A 15,990-nucleotide genomic window follows, 5' to 3' on the forward strand; every position below is an offset into this window, starting at 1 on the left:
GAAGTGTGCAGGAATGTTTTGTACTTGTGCTTCTACAAGATTATTATGTCATAGACATGTACCCAGACAATACATACAACTAATCATATCTTTTGTTATTAACACTAATCATTTTTTAAATTTAAAGACATGAATAACATCTAGAAAAATAGAAATAAATAGGAAAATGATAAATATAGATGAGCTAAAATTAAACATTGTGGTTTCTTTTTCTATATTTGAAAATTTCTCATTTAAAATTTCCTTCAAAATGCCAATCATCATACCCGTAAATACTGCCCTGTAAAAAGTACTTCCTGCCTATTATTTTTCTTTATTAGTTGAATCAAAAAAAATTTTATAGTCACCTCAACTTACATCGGTCAAATTGACCCAGTAAAACGTTGTATTGCTAAAAAAATAAATAAATAGCTAAAACCTGATAAAGAAGTAAGAAACAGAAAATGGGGGTCATAGCAAAATGTTAACTCATTATGTCTGACTCTTGAGTATGTTTTGGAAACCAGAATAACAAAACCCTTTTCTTCAATGAAACGTGATTCAACAAGATATGTAGTCATAAACGTCATTGTTGACTCATTGTCCTGTGACTGATTGTTAGTCATGTATCTACTAGCTGAAAAAAACTAAAGTATTGCCTTAATTCTGAGAGTAATTCTGCCCTCTAGTGGACAAAGAACAGAGACTCATCATGAGTGAATGTGGGGAATATCGGGGTTTTCACACTGGGGCTACACTGAAAAACATATCTGCAAATGAATGGGTTTTCTGTATATTGTGATTTAGCTTTTTCCTCATTTATTTATGTTTGAAAAACATAATATATATATATATATATATATATATATATATATATATATATATATATATATATATATATATATATATATATATATATATAGTTTCAAATGACTAAAATGACAATCAACGTCATTTTATTAAACTGCAAAGTTGAATTTTTAATGTCATAAGTCAACAGAGCAGAGATCAACCATGTCTCATAATGCAACTCCAACATAAATACACAGAAAACACCTGTAAATCACAAAATATAGGGAAACTAATATTTATCAGTTTTTTTTCTTTTATAGTGTAGAGGAGGGATTATGGACATTTTTGGAGAAAAAAAATATATGAATTAATTAAAAAATAAAATAAACATATTTTATTAAGGCAAAAAAATTAAATGAAATAATTAAATAAAATATTACAAAGACACGTTCAAATACCATTTAAAGTAATAAATCATACAAATTTAAACAAACAAAGAGATACAAAAATGTTAAAATGCAAAATATATCTTATTTTAAAATGTTTTATAACCTTTATATGCATTTTAATTTTATTTCCATTTTTATTTATATGGCTAATAATTTAAGGAAAATAATTTAAGCAATTCTCTTGTAGACATTGCTAGTAAAAAAAATTTATTAGTTTAAGCATAAGTCTTAAATAGCTAAACGAAAACATTTAGGTCTTAAATAGTTTAAGCACTATTTAATTGCTAACCACTAAGCCACAGTGCCACCCTTTTAGTGCCACAACACTCTATTAAAAAATAAAAATAAATAAAAACTGCAATATTAATAAAAAGATTTGTTTTGATTAAAAATATGTTAATTTTTTGCAGTGTGTCAAAAGTACAACATTATACTTTAATTTAAAATCTGTGTATATTTGGACTTGTCAACGAATAAAGAGTTATCATCTTAAACTATAATTGTTGTTAAAGTTGTATAATCTAAGTCAGAGCATGTTTACTGATTCGTTCATTCTCAAAGGGAATGAATACACTATATTTACAACTACTAAAGTGTGCTTTTATTGCATAATAATAAACCCTGTCTACGCTTTTGGGTTTATTGACGTCTCATATGTACTACTGTATAGACTATTTAAAGACCTCAATACTGTTTATGAAATGACACCATAAAGACTGCTGTCATCGTGATTTATAGCATTTGTATTAACTATACAGTTGAAGTCAGAATTAATAGGCCTCTTGAATTATTACCCCCTCTGTATTATTTCCCCCCCAATTTCTTTTTTCAATTCAACACATTTCTAAACATAATGGTTTTAATAACTCATTTTTAATAACTGGTTTCTTTTATCTTTGCCATGATGACAGTACATGATATCTTACATTTCAAGATACTAGTATTTAGCCTAAAAGGCTTAACTAGGTTAATAAAGTTAATTAGGCATGTTAGAATGATAAGGCAAGTCCTTAGACCAGGGGTGGGCAAACTCGGTTCTGGAGGGCCGGTGTCCTGCACAGTTTAGCTCCTACTCTAATCAAACAAACCTGCTTATAGATTCTAGTGATCTTGAAGACACTGATTAGCTTGTTCAGTTGTGTTTGACTAGTGTTGGAACAAAACTCTGCAGGGACACCGGCCCTCGAGGATCAAGTTTGCCCATCGCTGCCTTAGACCCAATCAAACACCCGGCGCAGTAAAGCGCAAGATGTGTTTGACATGATTTGTTGCTATTTTTAGATCAGCGCAACCCTAATTTTATCGTTTTCCGCCATGTTGTTAAAATAGTAAATCCATTTGTGCCCCTTTGTGGCCTCATGGGTGTTTTGGCCTAGAAAAAAAGTGTGTTAAGGTGCATTGTTGGAGAGTTACTATTTTGATGAACTAAAATAGACTAAGGAGTAGACCAGCTGAAAGCAGGCCAAAAGTCCAGCCCAGAGCCGTTTGTTGTGCGCCTTAAACGCGTACACATTGCTTAATGCACACAGGACATGCAGCAATACACAAATATCTTTACAAATGAAAAAGAATTAAAGAGCCCATATTATACATGAAATAGGGTCATATCTTGGTTGTAAGGGTCTCCAACAACAATCTAATATGCATGCAAGGTCAAAAAACACTTTCATGGTCTTATAATCTGCATTTATTTTTACCTAATTATCCCAGCGACTCCTGTATGAATCGTCCAGTGATTCATTTGTTCCCAAACCCCTCCTTAGCGCGAAGCTAATCTGCGCTGATTGGACCAATGACAGTCTGTTGCGATTGGTCGACTGCCTTCAGTCAGAGAGTGAAATGTCCAACAGCTAATCAGCAATATAAAAGTAATCACAGTTCATACACGCTCGATAGTGTAAGGCGTGGATTTTAGCTGCCAGTGGGTCAATGTAAATACAGAATATGCATTTGAAAATACAGACGACTGACTATTTTATTGAGCAAATACTCCAAAAACAGTTGAGGAGATCTCCTAGCTTCTCACTCTGCTCTTTTCACAGACACACACACACATATTGCACACACACACGCACTTAACCCTGTTCCGGATGACAAGGCGCGCACACACCCAAACACACACACCTCCGGACGACAGCGCGCGCACACGCACACACACACGCACACACAGACACACACACTAATCCTCCTCCACGGAGCTCTGTAAACAAAGCAGCAGGCGTCGCGTTTTAAACGTGGCTTTGCACACGATATGAGAATAAAGCGAGTTAACCTCATACAGTACACGCGGTTACAAGTAACAAATCACAACTAAATACATTTGCAAGCTAGAGTCAACGAGGCAACTTTAATCGCACGTACTTACACTTGAGAAATGGAGTAAGAAACCCATCCTGACGTCCATCAGTAAGTTACTCTTTACTGATCCTTCCTTTAACAAACGCCGATGAAGTATTCTTTGTAGCATGTAGTTTGCAGAAGTTTCCAGTAGTTTCCAACTGCTTGGTTATAATGCTGACGTTTCATCTTTGGGTAGAGACTCGATAATATCCATCTGCAGTGTGACTTCAATCGACCGGCATGTTTGTGTGTGTGTTTGTGGGTGTGTGTATGTCTGGGTTTCTATGTCAGAGGGCGGGGCCTCAGGTTTGAAATCTCCCGGGTTTGCGCGTGCGCGTGAATAACTTGGTTTCATTCGTACGTCATGGCGAAACACCTAATGACTCGGTATCAAGGCGACTCGTTTGAAGCACTAGGAGTCGACTCTTTTATAGATGAATCAACAGTTTTAAACACTGTACACTAACAGATTTAAGCCTTAGCTGGATACTTCACTTCACTTAGAGCTGTGTTACACACTACATGGAGGGGAATTTTCAAAAACCCATAATATGGGCTCTTTAAGGGATTAAAATATTACCAAAAAAAAAATTTTTTTTTTTACATAACTATAAAAACCACTGCTTCTGTGCATCATCTCAGAAGGCTTTTTTCAGTTGAATTCATGACAATTTGCTTTTGTATAAGGTATTGTTATTATTACTATTAGCTGTATTATTTATTACATGCATATTTATATATATATATATATATATATATATATATATATATATATATATATATATATATATATATATATATATATATATATAATTTTTTTTTTTTTTTTTTTTAAATAAAAACAAGTTTAGATTTGTTTACCTGTGTGGTATTGGAGATGTATGCATCACCATTTGGGGCATAAGAATAGGACGTGTGTTTGGATTTAACTCAGTTTTTTGATCACACTTCATTATTATTGTTCATTTTTTCATTTGCTGGAAATAAGAACTGAATTTAGAAATAGTTTTGAAACAAATCTTTGTGCTTAACAAACAAAATTAAATATGTAGGCTAATGGATGTCTTCAGTGTGAGTTGCACCGTTTCCTTATCCATGAAAGTAATGGAGTAAAGAGGCCAAATGGAGAAGGCTTGTTCTTTATTCTCGTGCTGCAGATGGTTTGTTGAACTGTTTTCTTGTTGTTGAAGCGTTCAGCTTTTCCACTTACAAAGTCTGCCATGTAAATAGAAAATGCTCTATGGTGTGATGAAACAGACTCTTAACGTTAATGTGAGAAGACTCTGGTTTAATGCATGTTATGCTCAAAACACACCCATAATTCATTAAGAGAATAAGCTCAACCCTGTTAGACCATGTGCCACAGCGTGACTTGTATTTTTCATCCTTAAAATAGCAAAAGGGAATTCTGACACAACCTAAATGCTTTTGCGCCCTGTGCTTTAGACTTTGCGCTTAGATCATTAAAATAGAACCCATTGTATAACAATGGTTTGTTCAGTAGGGAAAAAAATGCTTAATTGGGTTGTTAATGTCACTATCACCAGTGATCTAACCCTCATAGATCACTGGAGAACATTCACACGGACTACAGTCCTGTTTCCATATGAACTACAAGTCCTGCCATGCACCACACACACACACACACACGTTCCAAGCCTCATTTGATTACACTCATACAGCTGATGCTTCTCATGTTTGCACACATTTATATGGCTCACTTTTGGCCCGTTTCCACTGACTGGTACAGCACAGTACGGTACGGGTCGGTACAGGTCACCTTTATCAGGCTTGCGTTTCCACTGCTAAAATGGTACCAATGGTACTCTTTTGGTGGGCGTGGTGTACAACAGAAAGTTTCAGTCAACGTCATTTTTACTCGAGTAAAGCTTTAAGGGTCGTTCACATATCATATGAGAAGCACTTCTCACAAAACAGATGCTTTATACACATAATACATCTGTATAAATGTTTATTACTAACCTTTCTATGAACATGAGTTGATTATAACTGCAGATCAATGGTAAGGCAAAATCACCTACTGTAACATCTGCAATTATATAAAGTATTGTGTATATGCACAATATATGAACACATACAGACCCTTACAGTCTCCGATATGTTACCAATTACAAAAAAACTACACACAGTGTAACCCCGCCGGTCCTACACCACCCAACCCGCTCCGAGCTGGTATCGAACCGGCGACCTTCCGCATGGGAGTTGGTTGCTCTACCAAGGAGGCTTAAGACCATGGCTTCTGTCACTAGAGCACCTTTAAAAGTCAGAGGAGTGAGGTTTACCTGCACAGCACACACTAGTTTGCCTCCGTTACACTCACCCCCCTAAACCTCACTCCCATCTGGGTCATGGCACCAATGTAACCCCGTCAGTCCTACGCCACCCAACCCGCTCCAAGCTGGTATCGAACCAGCGACCTTCCGCATGGGAGTCGGTTGCTCTACCAAGGAGGCTAAAGACCATGGCCTCTAGCATCTGTCGCTAGAGCACCTTTAGAGGTCAGAGGAGTGAGGTTTACCTGCACAGCACACACTAGGTACAGTACAGTACAGTACGGTTCGGTATGCCTTTTGACACTGGAAACAGCCATAAAAAAGTATGGTTTGGCCGTACCGTATACCGTACCACTCAGTGGGAACAGGCCATTTAAGACACTCATGGCTGAGGCTTGTTAAATTGTTAGTGAACATTTATGACGTGTTTTCCTTGCCTTCCATGTTTGAACATTGCTTTTTTGTTTGTTTACTCCTGTCTGCTGCCTGCCTTTTTTTGACTATCTGCCTGTTTATCGACCACGACTCTGTATTGCCCGTATACATCTGTTTGCTCCTGTGTTCGCTGTTGCTTGCCTGACTGTTCTCTGTTTAATAAACTTGCGTTTGGATCCACACTCCATTGTCAGCATCAACTCCATTGTAACAAGTAATATTGACCTTAAAATGGGTTTAAAAACTTTAAAAACTGCTTTTATTCTAGCCGAAATAAAACAATGAAGACATTCTCCAGAAGAAAAAATATTATAGAAAATACTGTGAAAAAATTCTTGCTGTGTTAAAAATCATTTGGGAAATATAAAAAAAAAGTTCATAATAATTTAATTTTGACATCAACTGTGTATATACTGTATGGGCTGGTGTTGAGCAACAGTTGCTGAAACTCTTGATAATGAGACTCAAACACAGCTGCTGAAGGCCATAAATACCTGAATAACTGTGGCTCGACAACACCTACCATCAAAACGAGAGACAGACATCAAATCCTTTCAGCAGCTGGATATCTGGATGTCTGCCCTGAGTTTTCCCCCCTTTAATAATATCACTTCTGTTTGCATGCAGACGTCTCCAACAACACTCCGAGACTCTGACCTGCAGTGCATCATGGTAGAAGGCCTGGTAAATGTCTTTGAATCAAACATACCATGGCTTTGTTAAGATAAACACATCCATCATGTGGGTTTGGAGTCTGGGTTGTACTGGCACGATCTTCAGCGTTTTCTGTCCAATGTAAACTCTACCAGCAGTGTGTGCTGAATATCTTGTAGACAGGCTTGCTGTGATTGACGTGTGCACTGGAAAATATGATGAGATTTGATTGTAGTTTTTAAGAATAGTTTGCATTTATTTTAGCATAACATTTTACCTCTGCATTTTTAGTTTCAAGCTTTAGTGTTTTGTTTTCATTGTGTGTAATTTTTATTAGATTTATTGCAACATATGAATAGTTTTAGATTTAAAAAAAAAATGAAGCACTATTTTTAACTGCATTTCCTATTTTTTTATGTTTGTTTTTTAATAATAAATGAATACTTAATAATAATAATAATAATAATAATAATAATAATAATAATAATAAAAACAACAGCTTTCCAACTGGGTTGTGACATAATATGCTGGAAGTTGGGGGTTCATTCCACAGTGGCAACCGAATAAAGTCGAAGGAAAATGAATTAATTATTGTTGTTGTTTTCATTCATTTGCATTTTCCTTCAGCTTAGTCTCTGATTTATTAGATTTACCACAGCGGGATGAACCGCTAACTGATCCAGTATATGTTTTACACAGTGGATGCCCTTCCAGCTGCAACCCAGTTCTGGGAAACATCCATACACACTTATTCACACACACACACACACACACACACACACAATATGGCCAATTTGGTTCATTCAATTCACCTATATAGCACATGTCTTTGGACTGTGGGGGAAACTGGAGCACCCAAAGGAAACCCATGTCCCCCATGCACGGGGACATGCAAACTCCACACAGAAATTGGCTGTAGTGTATGTGTGTGATTGAGTGTGTATGGGTGTCTCCCAGTGATATTAGATATGATGCTTTTATTTAGAACATGGTTTAAATCAGCCTTTAGGCTCTATAGTCAGACTCGCTCCTTGATCTGGCAACCTTTGCCTTTGCTTGCCTTTTGATCCAGAAATGTAATACCTAGTTCAACCACTGGTTGTCAAACTTACATACTGCACCTTTAAAATGCTTTGGTAAAACTGTAAAAAAAAATGGCATGCCAGTAAAAGCAACATAAACTTGAAAAATAATAAGAGAATAACACTAATTTTAGCATTTTAAAGGTGCAGTATGCAAGTTTTAATACCTCATTTCTAATAACTGATTCATTTTATCTTTGCTATGATGACAGTAAATAATGTTTTACTTGATATTTTTCAAGACACTTCTATACAGCTTAAAGTGACATTCAAAGGCTTAACTAGGTTAATAAGATGAACTAGGCAGGTTAGGGTAATTAATCAAGTTATCGTATAATGATGGTTTGTTCTGTAGATTATCGAAAAAATATATAGCTTAAAGGTGCTAACAATTTTGACCAAATAAGACAAGAACAAATAAGACTCTCCAGAAGAAAAAAATATGATCAGACATACTGTGAAAATTTCCTTGCTCTGTTAAACATCATTTAGGAAATATTTAAAAAAGAAACTAAACTTCAAAAGGGCTAATAATTCTTACTTCCACTATATATATATATAATTTTTTTATTATAATTTTTTTTAGGTCAATATCTTCATTTTGCTGGACAATTTTTTAATGCCAACCATCCTCTTGCCACTCACAGTTGTATTTGTGTTTTATGAAGACTCTCCATATAGTCGTTATGTATTTCATAAAGAAAAAAAACTACTTACTATATAGCTTTAGCCTACCTCTAAACCTACCCTCACAGAAAACCAGTGCCACATTTTGTAAGTCAAAACACATCAAGTAGGATTTTATGCATTTTGATTTACGAGGACACAAAGCATGCCTTCTTAAACCATACTAAAAAAAATAGCTCATTTGATTTACTAAGTTTTTTAAGTGGTTACAAAGAATATACAGTTGAAGTCAGTTTTATTAGCCCCCCTTTGATTTTTTTTTTATTTGATTTTTTTTTCAGTATTTCCCAAATGATGTTTAACAAAGCAAGGACATTTTCACAGTATGTCTGATCATATTTTTTCATTTCGAAAAAGTCTTATTTGTTTTATTTCAGCTATAGAATAAAAGAGGTTTTAATTTTTAAAAATCATTATAAGGACAAAATTATTAGCCCCTTTAAACTATATATTTTTTCGACAGTCTACAGAACAAACCATCATTATACAATAACTTGCCTAATTACCCTAACCTGCCTATAACCTAAATAACCTAGTTAAGCCTTTAATTGTCACTTTAAACTGTATAAAAGTGTCTTGAAAAAATATCTAGTCAAATATTATTTACTGTCATCATGGCAAAGATAAAATAAATCAGTTATTAGAAATAAGTTAATAAAATTATTGTTTAGAAATGTGTTGAAAAAATCTTCTTTCCTTTGAATCTTATCATATTAATTGTTTGTGACTACTTACCTTAAGACAAATTAGTAAATACAATGAAACATTTTTTTGTTCAGTGTATTCAGTGTTTTTTTTTTATTTTTTATTATGTTGATTTACAATTGTATGTCCTCATAAATCACATAAGTACACACACATCGTCTGTCTCACTATAGCTGATAATGTCTGCCCTCCTCCAGGCCCATGTGACGCATGCAGGAATGCTGGATCTGTGTTTTTCTGGGATTCACGTCGGAGGAGGAGATCTCTTTTAAAGCACCGTCACCAGCAGGCAAGCGGCCAGTCTGGGCAATGAGCTCTGTAAACAAGATATCAGACAGATGGCTTTTAAAATTAAAGGAGAAAGACAGAGAGCAGATAAGAAAAGCAATTTAAGGAGGAGCTTTTTAGAATAATGAATGGGTGTGATTTCACTGTAACTGTAAAAGTGAAAGATTTAAGGGAGGCTGGGGGCAGAACTGAAGGTATTTTAATTATATCGCTCTCAGACTTTAATATATTTGTATTTGTGCCACAACTAGTTGTATAATTAAAATATTTACATGTATAAATGATGGGGGGTGAAAAAGAAAAACTTCAAAAAACTTAGCTGCTGGTATTTGGTGATCTCCAGAAACGTATATCGGGATACATAATCAGAATAAGCCTGGGTTGTGTAAATAGTGATAAATGCTATAATATATTCATTTTAATACACTTCAACACATTATGGTTTAAAACACTATAGTATTTACTATTTATATAATTTTTTTCATGTGGGATAATGCACAAATACAGTTGAAACCAGAAGTTTACATACAGTTGAAGTCAGAATTATTAGCCCTACTGTTTATTTTTTCCCAAATTTCTGTTTAACGGAGAGACACATTTCTAAACATAATAGTTTAAATAACTAATTTCTAATAACTGATGTACTGGTAACACTTTATAATAACTACACACAATGAACCATTTATTAAGCATTAGCATCTAGTGAATTCATCAAATGTTAAGCATTAACCCTACATTAATAAACGTTAGTAAGCAGTTTATAACTGCAGCTACAAATGCTGTTTTCTTGGCTTAAAACCATATGTTTAATGTTCTTATTGAATGTACTTTCATACTTTTTTTAATGATTTATTTTTCATTACTAAATAAAGTACTGCATTATTTACAAACAAGTAGTATTTAAGAGTAGTTAGAGGTTTTTAAGATAATTCAGAATGAGTTCATAAATGATTAATAAACTATTTAAATCAAGGTTTTTACATCTTAATATTCAAGCATATATTAATGTTATGTATGTTAACAAATGCTTTATTAACTCAACTTCATGCAGTTTTGTGACCTAATCTAAAGTGAGGACTATTTATGCTTTATAAATCTCTTATAAATGACAATTAAAGGCTCGGTATCAAATAAACAATAATCATTGCAATCTTATCTAAAAAGTAAAATTACTGTAAATATTAAACATTGCTGAATAACAGGAGTGTCAAAATACGACATACAATTGGATAAAACAACAACAATATATTAATTTGACAATATAATAAGATGCAATGTTTAAACTCTACAGTAATTTTTATTTTAGATCAGGTAACACAGATTTACTTTTCATTTGATGTAGTTTGATTTGTGTATCTTCAAATGAATAGAAATGAATAATGTTGTTAATGTACTTTTTTCCTTTTTAACTGATTCTTTAATTGTCATTTATAATACATCACAGGTTGTCATAGTTCAAAAATGAACCAATGTGATGTGAATATAGAACAAACTTCAGCTTAGTAAAGCAGGCATGGCAAAATAGCGCTATTTACTTCTGCTTTGTTGTTAAATGAAATAAAATCTATAATATCGATGCTGTAAAAGAATGAAGATAAAAACAGTCACATTTATCAAGATTTTAGTGGCTGAACAACACTTCTGTGCATATAACCCAATTATAACAACACAATCTACGTCAGCTTTGCGTGACTAAAAGAGTTTTAAAACAGAACATCTAACAAAATTACTTCAGCCACGGTGTCGTCCTTCCTCAAGTGAGCAAAAGTAACTCCAATGTTGATTCAGGATTTTAATGTTTTGATTTAGCAATTGATTTTACTGATGTTATTGTCTCGTCTGCACATGATCTCGCAGCACGTGCATGCAATTAGTGGATCTGGTGAACAGAGGTGCACAGTTGTAAAGATCAACATTCACTGACAGACAGTTTAGTCTCCTTATCAGAATTTTGGGAAATGTCTGCCTGACAATATTTAATTGGATGAACATTTTTAAGTTTCATGTCTTATGTAAAGGAGGCCATCTAGTGCTGTGCAAGTAAACCTCACTCCTCTAGAGGCTCCTCAGATGCTACAGTAGAGCAATCAACTCCCATGCGGAAGGTCGCCGGTTCAATCCCAGCTCGAATCGGGTTGGGTGGTGTAGGACCGGCGGGGTTACACATACCTTACACATTACTTTAATCATTAGTGGAATGGGAAAAGACTTTCAACCAGCACAACACAACATGTTTAAAAAGACACTGACTTACTGCACCTTTAAAATATTCCCTGCACGGATGAGATAGGACGATCCTCTCCCTCATTTAATTTAATATGGTTTGATCTTGCTTTAAAAGCTCATGAATATTTTAAAGATTTTGCTGACACTGACATTCATATTCACTGAGTGAATGTTAACTAGTTTAATTCATCTTCATTAGGTTTTAAAAGAAAAAAAAATAGTGTTTAAATAGCACTTCCTTTTACATTTTATTTTCATTGTAAAGGTCACAGAAGAAGATCAGAAACCAGAACTGTGAGTAAAATGTAAACAGTTTATTAAAAACAGTGGAAGATGAAGATATTAAGACTAAACAAGAATCTATTGCAGCTTGGAAGTGAAGTAGTGGATCGAATGATATGGAGGAACCAGAGGAAGGATGAATGGAACCAGGTTCATGGAAGGAGTGGGAGACAGAGGCAACAGATGAGCATCACACTAGGAAGTAGGGAGATAAGGAACACTGGAGATAACAGGTAAACAGGACAGGTAAGTAATACTCTGAGAAAGCTAGATTGCACCGACTGTGAGTGTGAGTCCTTCTGACAATCAATAAGGCCGGACACTGAGTGAGTGGAGGTGCTGGGTTATATGGGGCTGGTGTAAATGGCAGGGGATGGCGTGCAGGTGCGAGCTAATCAAAACTCAGGTGAGGGTGATCGGAGTGATTGGGGTGACTGAGAGTAGGGATAACCTGGCCTGGGTGTCACAGAAACTGGAAAACTGGAAGTTGAATCAATTATTTATTCCTTCATTCATGTTTTTTTCACCTTTGTCCCTTTATTAATCTGGGGTCGCCACAGCGGAATGAACCGCCAACTTATCCAGCACATTTTTTTACGCAGCGAATGCCCTTCCAGCCGCAACCCATCACTGGGAAAGTTGAATTAATTAGTGCTTTAATAAAATTGAAGGTTTAAGGATTTATTCCAATATAAAATCCGGTAACACTTTATTTTGATGGTCCTTTTAAGTACTAGTTGACTGACTGCTTAATATCTGTTGATACTGCTCCTTCAACAGACATTTAACTAAAAAAACTTTGCAAGTACATGTGGACTTACACTAACCCTAAACTTAACCCCAACCCCAACCTAACAGTCTACGTACAATCTAAAGAGAATTAGTTGACATATAGATGCAATGCAACTTAAATTCAATAAACAGACCATCAGCGTGACCTAAAATCCTATACATAAGCAATTATAATACCTATATGCTAACAATGCTGAAAACAAAACTATATTTATAATTCCAAATCATCACAAAATAAAATCCAATTCAGTTCAAATCATGTTTATTTGTATAGCACTTTTTACAATGTAGAAAGTGTCAAAGCCACTTAACCTAGTTCTGGTAAAGTCCAGATTGCAGAGTTTAAGTTCAGTTTAGTTCAGTGTGGTTTAAATGTCACTGCTGAAAGTTTAAGCACTGAAGAGCCAATCAACTGATATCAACTGAGTCCTGATCTGAGCAAGCCAGTGGCGAGGAAAAAAAACTTCACCAATTGATGAAGTGAAGGGGGGAAAAAACCTTGAGAGAAACCAGGCTCTGTTGGGCACAACCTTTATTCTTCTGGCCAAACTTCCTGTGCAAACAATTTAACTTTTGAAAATCACATCTCCCATGTCACAAAAATACGCCTTCATTCATCTGAGAAAAGTTACGAAGCTATCCATCTCAGATGCAGAATAGCTAGTTCATGCTTAATAACCATAACTTCTAGGCTGGATTATTGTAATGCTCTGTTTGCTGGTTGCCCAGCATCCTCTATTAATAAACTTCAGCTAATACAAAATGAGTTCTTACCAGGTCTAGAAAATTTGATCATATCAATCTAATTTTTTGCTCTTCAGTGTTTAGACTCTCAGTAATGATTTCAAACCACACTGAACTGAGCTAAACTGAACTGAACTTAAACACTAAAAACTGAACCACCCTGATCCAGTTACTATGACCATTTATGTGAAGCTGCTTTGACACAATCTACGTTGTAAAAGCGATGTACAAATAAAGCTGAATCGAATTGAATTGAATAATTTTATTCTCTTTACACTGGCTGCCTTATTGATTATAAAATATTACAACTTACCTATAAAGCTTTAAATAATCTAGCTCCTGTTTATCTAACCAACCATCTGTCTTGCTACAGTTCAACCCGTTCTTTAAGATCTCAAACCTTAAGGATTCTGGTAGGACCTAGAATAGGTCAAGTAGAGGAGGTCAAGCCTTCTCATACATGGCTCCTACTTTGGAATAGCCTTCCTGATAATGTCCGAGGCTCAGACACACTCTCTTAGTTCAAAACTAGATTAAAGACCTGTCTTTTAGTAAGCATACACTCAATGCATCACACAACGGTATGATGCATGAATGTGCTCCACGCAGGTGAGCTGGCTTGACAACCACCTGCAGTACACACTCCTCATTAATACACCAGACATTGTGTTAGAAACTCTCATATGCTTTACATGTTTGTTTCTATGTTTGTGTATATAACTGCTATTTTCATTTATAACACTCCATTTTTGCATCTCGTTTAAATACACTACGAACAGCAGCTATGCTAATTATTATTTTTTGTTTTCTATTTCCATTTGGGCATACTTATTCTGATGTCCCTAGAGACTATACAGAACCATTGATTCGGTTAAAACATGATGAAATATTTCACATGTAGTCATAGCTAAAAAATAGAAATAAGAAAGATTTAGCCACAAGGAGGCAGCATAATCTGAAAGTATAGTTTACTGAAGAGTTTTGTCCATGTATTTCTGTGCATCTTTCACAAACTGTGCTATTCATTAATTTTCCTTTGTCTTAGTTCCTGATTTATCAGGGGTTGCCACAGTGGAATGAATCGCCAACAATTCCAGCATGTGTTTTATGCAGCATGCCCTTCCAGCCACAATCCAGAACTGGGAAAAACCCATACTTTCATTCACACACAGTCATACACGATGGCCCATTTAGCTTAATCAGTTTACCTGTAGTGCAGGGGTGGCAAACCCTGTTCCTGGAGAGCCACCTTCTAGCAGATTTTAGTTGCTACCCATATCAAACACACCTGAACCAATTAATTAGGACCTGAACACCATGTGATAATTACAGGCAGGTGTGTTTGATATGGGTTGCAACTGAAATCTGCTGGAAGGTAGCTCTCCAGGAACAGGGTTGGCCACCCCTGCTATAGTGCATGTCTTTGGACTGTGTAAGAAAACCAGAGCACCAAGAGGAAACACACATGAACACTGGGAGAACATGCAAACTCTACACAGAAATGCCAACTGGCCCTGCCAGGACTCAAACCAGCAACCTTTTTGGAATGAGGCGACAGTGCTAACCACTGAGCCACCGTGCCACCCATCATACTGTACTTATTGACATACAAAATCAGATTGCTATTAAAAGCTTGGAGATTGGACATAAAAAACATAATTATTTTCTTATATCAAGTGTAAATGTAGAAATTAGCCATCATTGGGTCTAGAAAGGGATCCTTTTTCTAAAATAAAATGATCGAATTGAGGTCAGCATCTCCATTTATTTATTTATTTTTTTGCAAGACACGTGAGTAACCTCTCATGACTGATTTATTATTGAATAAAACCTAAATAAATAATCATCCTCGCTCTAAATGCAACTGTTCCTCATCTGAAAAGCATTAGGATCATCCAAGGTAAACACTGTGTTTCCATGTTCTGGATTAATCTGCTCTCTATTATTTCATAAAGCAGCTGTTGTGTTGTATCATGAGAAGAGCTTCTTGGCTTTTGTGCGTCACTTCGGTGAAATGACGGGAGAAATCAATGACAACAAAACAAGCGATTAGGGACTACAAAATATGTAATTTGTTTGTTTGGAAAGGGGCCCATGATGAATTCATCAGTCCAACGCTGCATTCGTTTCAGAGCCGAATGCTGGGTTAATTTTGCTGCAAGGCACTGAATAGGAAATGAGTTATATTTCTGACTCAAATCTGACAGCTCACAGTTTCTGATTCTGAAACAAGCATATGTA

At 35.3% G+C, this 15,990-nt stretch overlaps 1 protein-coding gene and 1 long non-coding RNA gene across 3 annotated transcripts in view; both read left to right on the forward strand.

The window, feature by feature from the left end:
* LOC110440050 (uncharacterized) overlaps positions 1-11,111 on the forward strand; it is a 66,613-nt gene extending 55,502 nt beyond the window's left edge. Inside the window, exon 5 of one of the 2 annotated variants that reach the window (XR_012385632.1) lies at positions 9,615-11,111. This is a non-coding gene — a long non-coding RNA (uncharacterized lncRNA). The remainder of the gene's footprint in view (positions 1-9,614) is intronic. The other variant, XR_012385634.1, reaches the window with a different exon arrangement.
* Positions 11,112-12,236: 1,125 nt separating this feature from the next.
* The window catches only part of slc4a3 (solute carrier family 4 member 3), a 208,743-nt gene continuing 204,989 nt past the window's right edge, over positions 12,237-15,990 (forward strand). The window contains exon 1 of the mRNA NM_001423525.1: positions 12,237-12,459. The gene's annotated coding sequence lies outside the window, so the exon portion shown is untranslated. The remainder of the gene's footprint in view (positions 12,460-15,990) is intronic.

This window comes from Danio rerio, chromosome 9 (assembly GCF_049306965.1).
Source record: "Danio rerio strain Tuebingen ecotype United States chromosome 9, GRCz12tu, whole genome shotgun sequence".
NCBI classification, from domain to species: domain Eukaryota; kingdom Metazoa; phylum Chordata; class Actinopteri; order Cypriniformes; family Danionidae; genus Danio; species Danio rerio.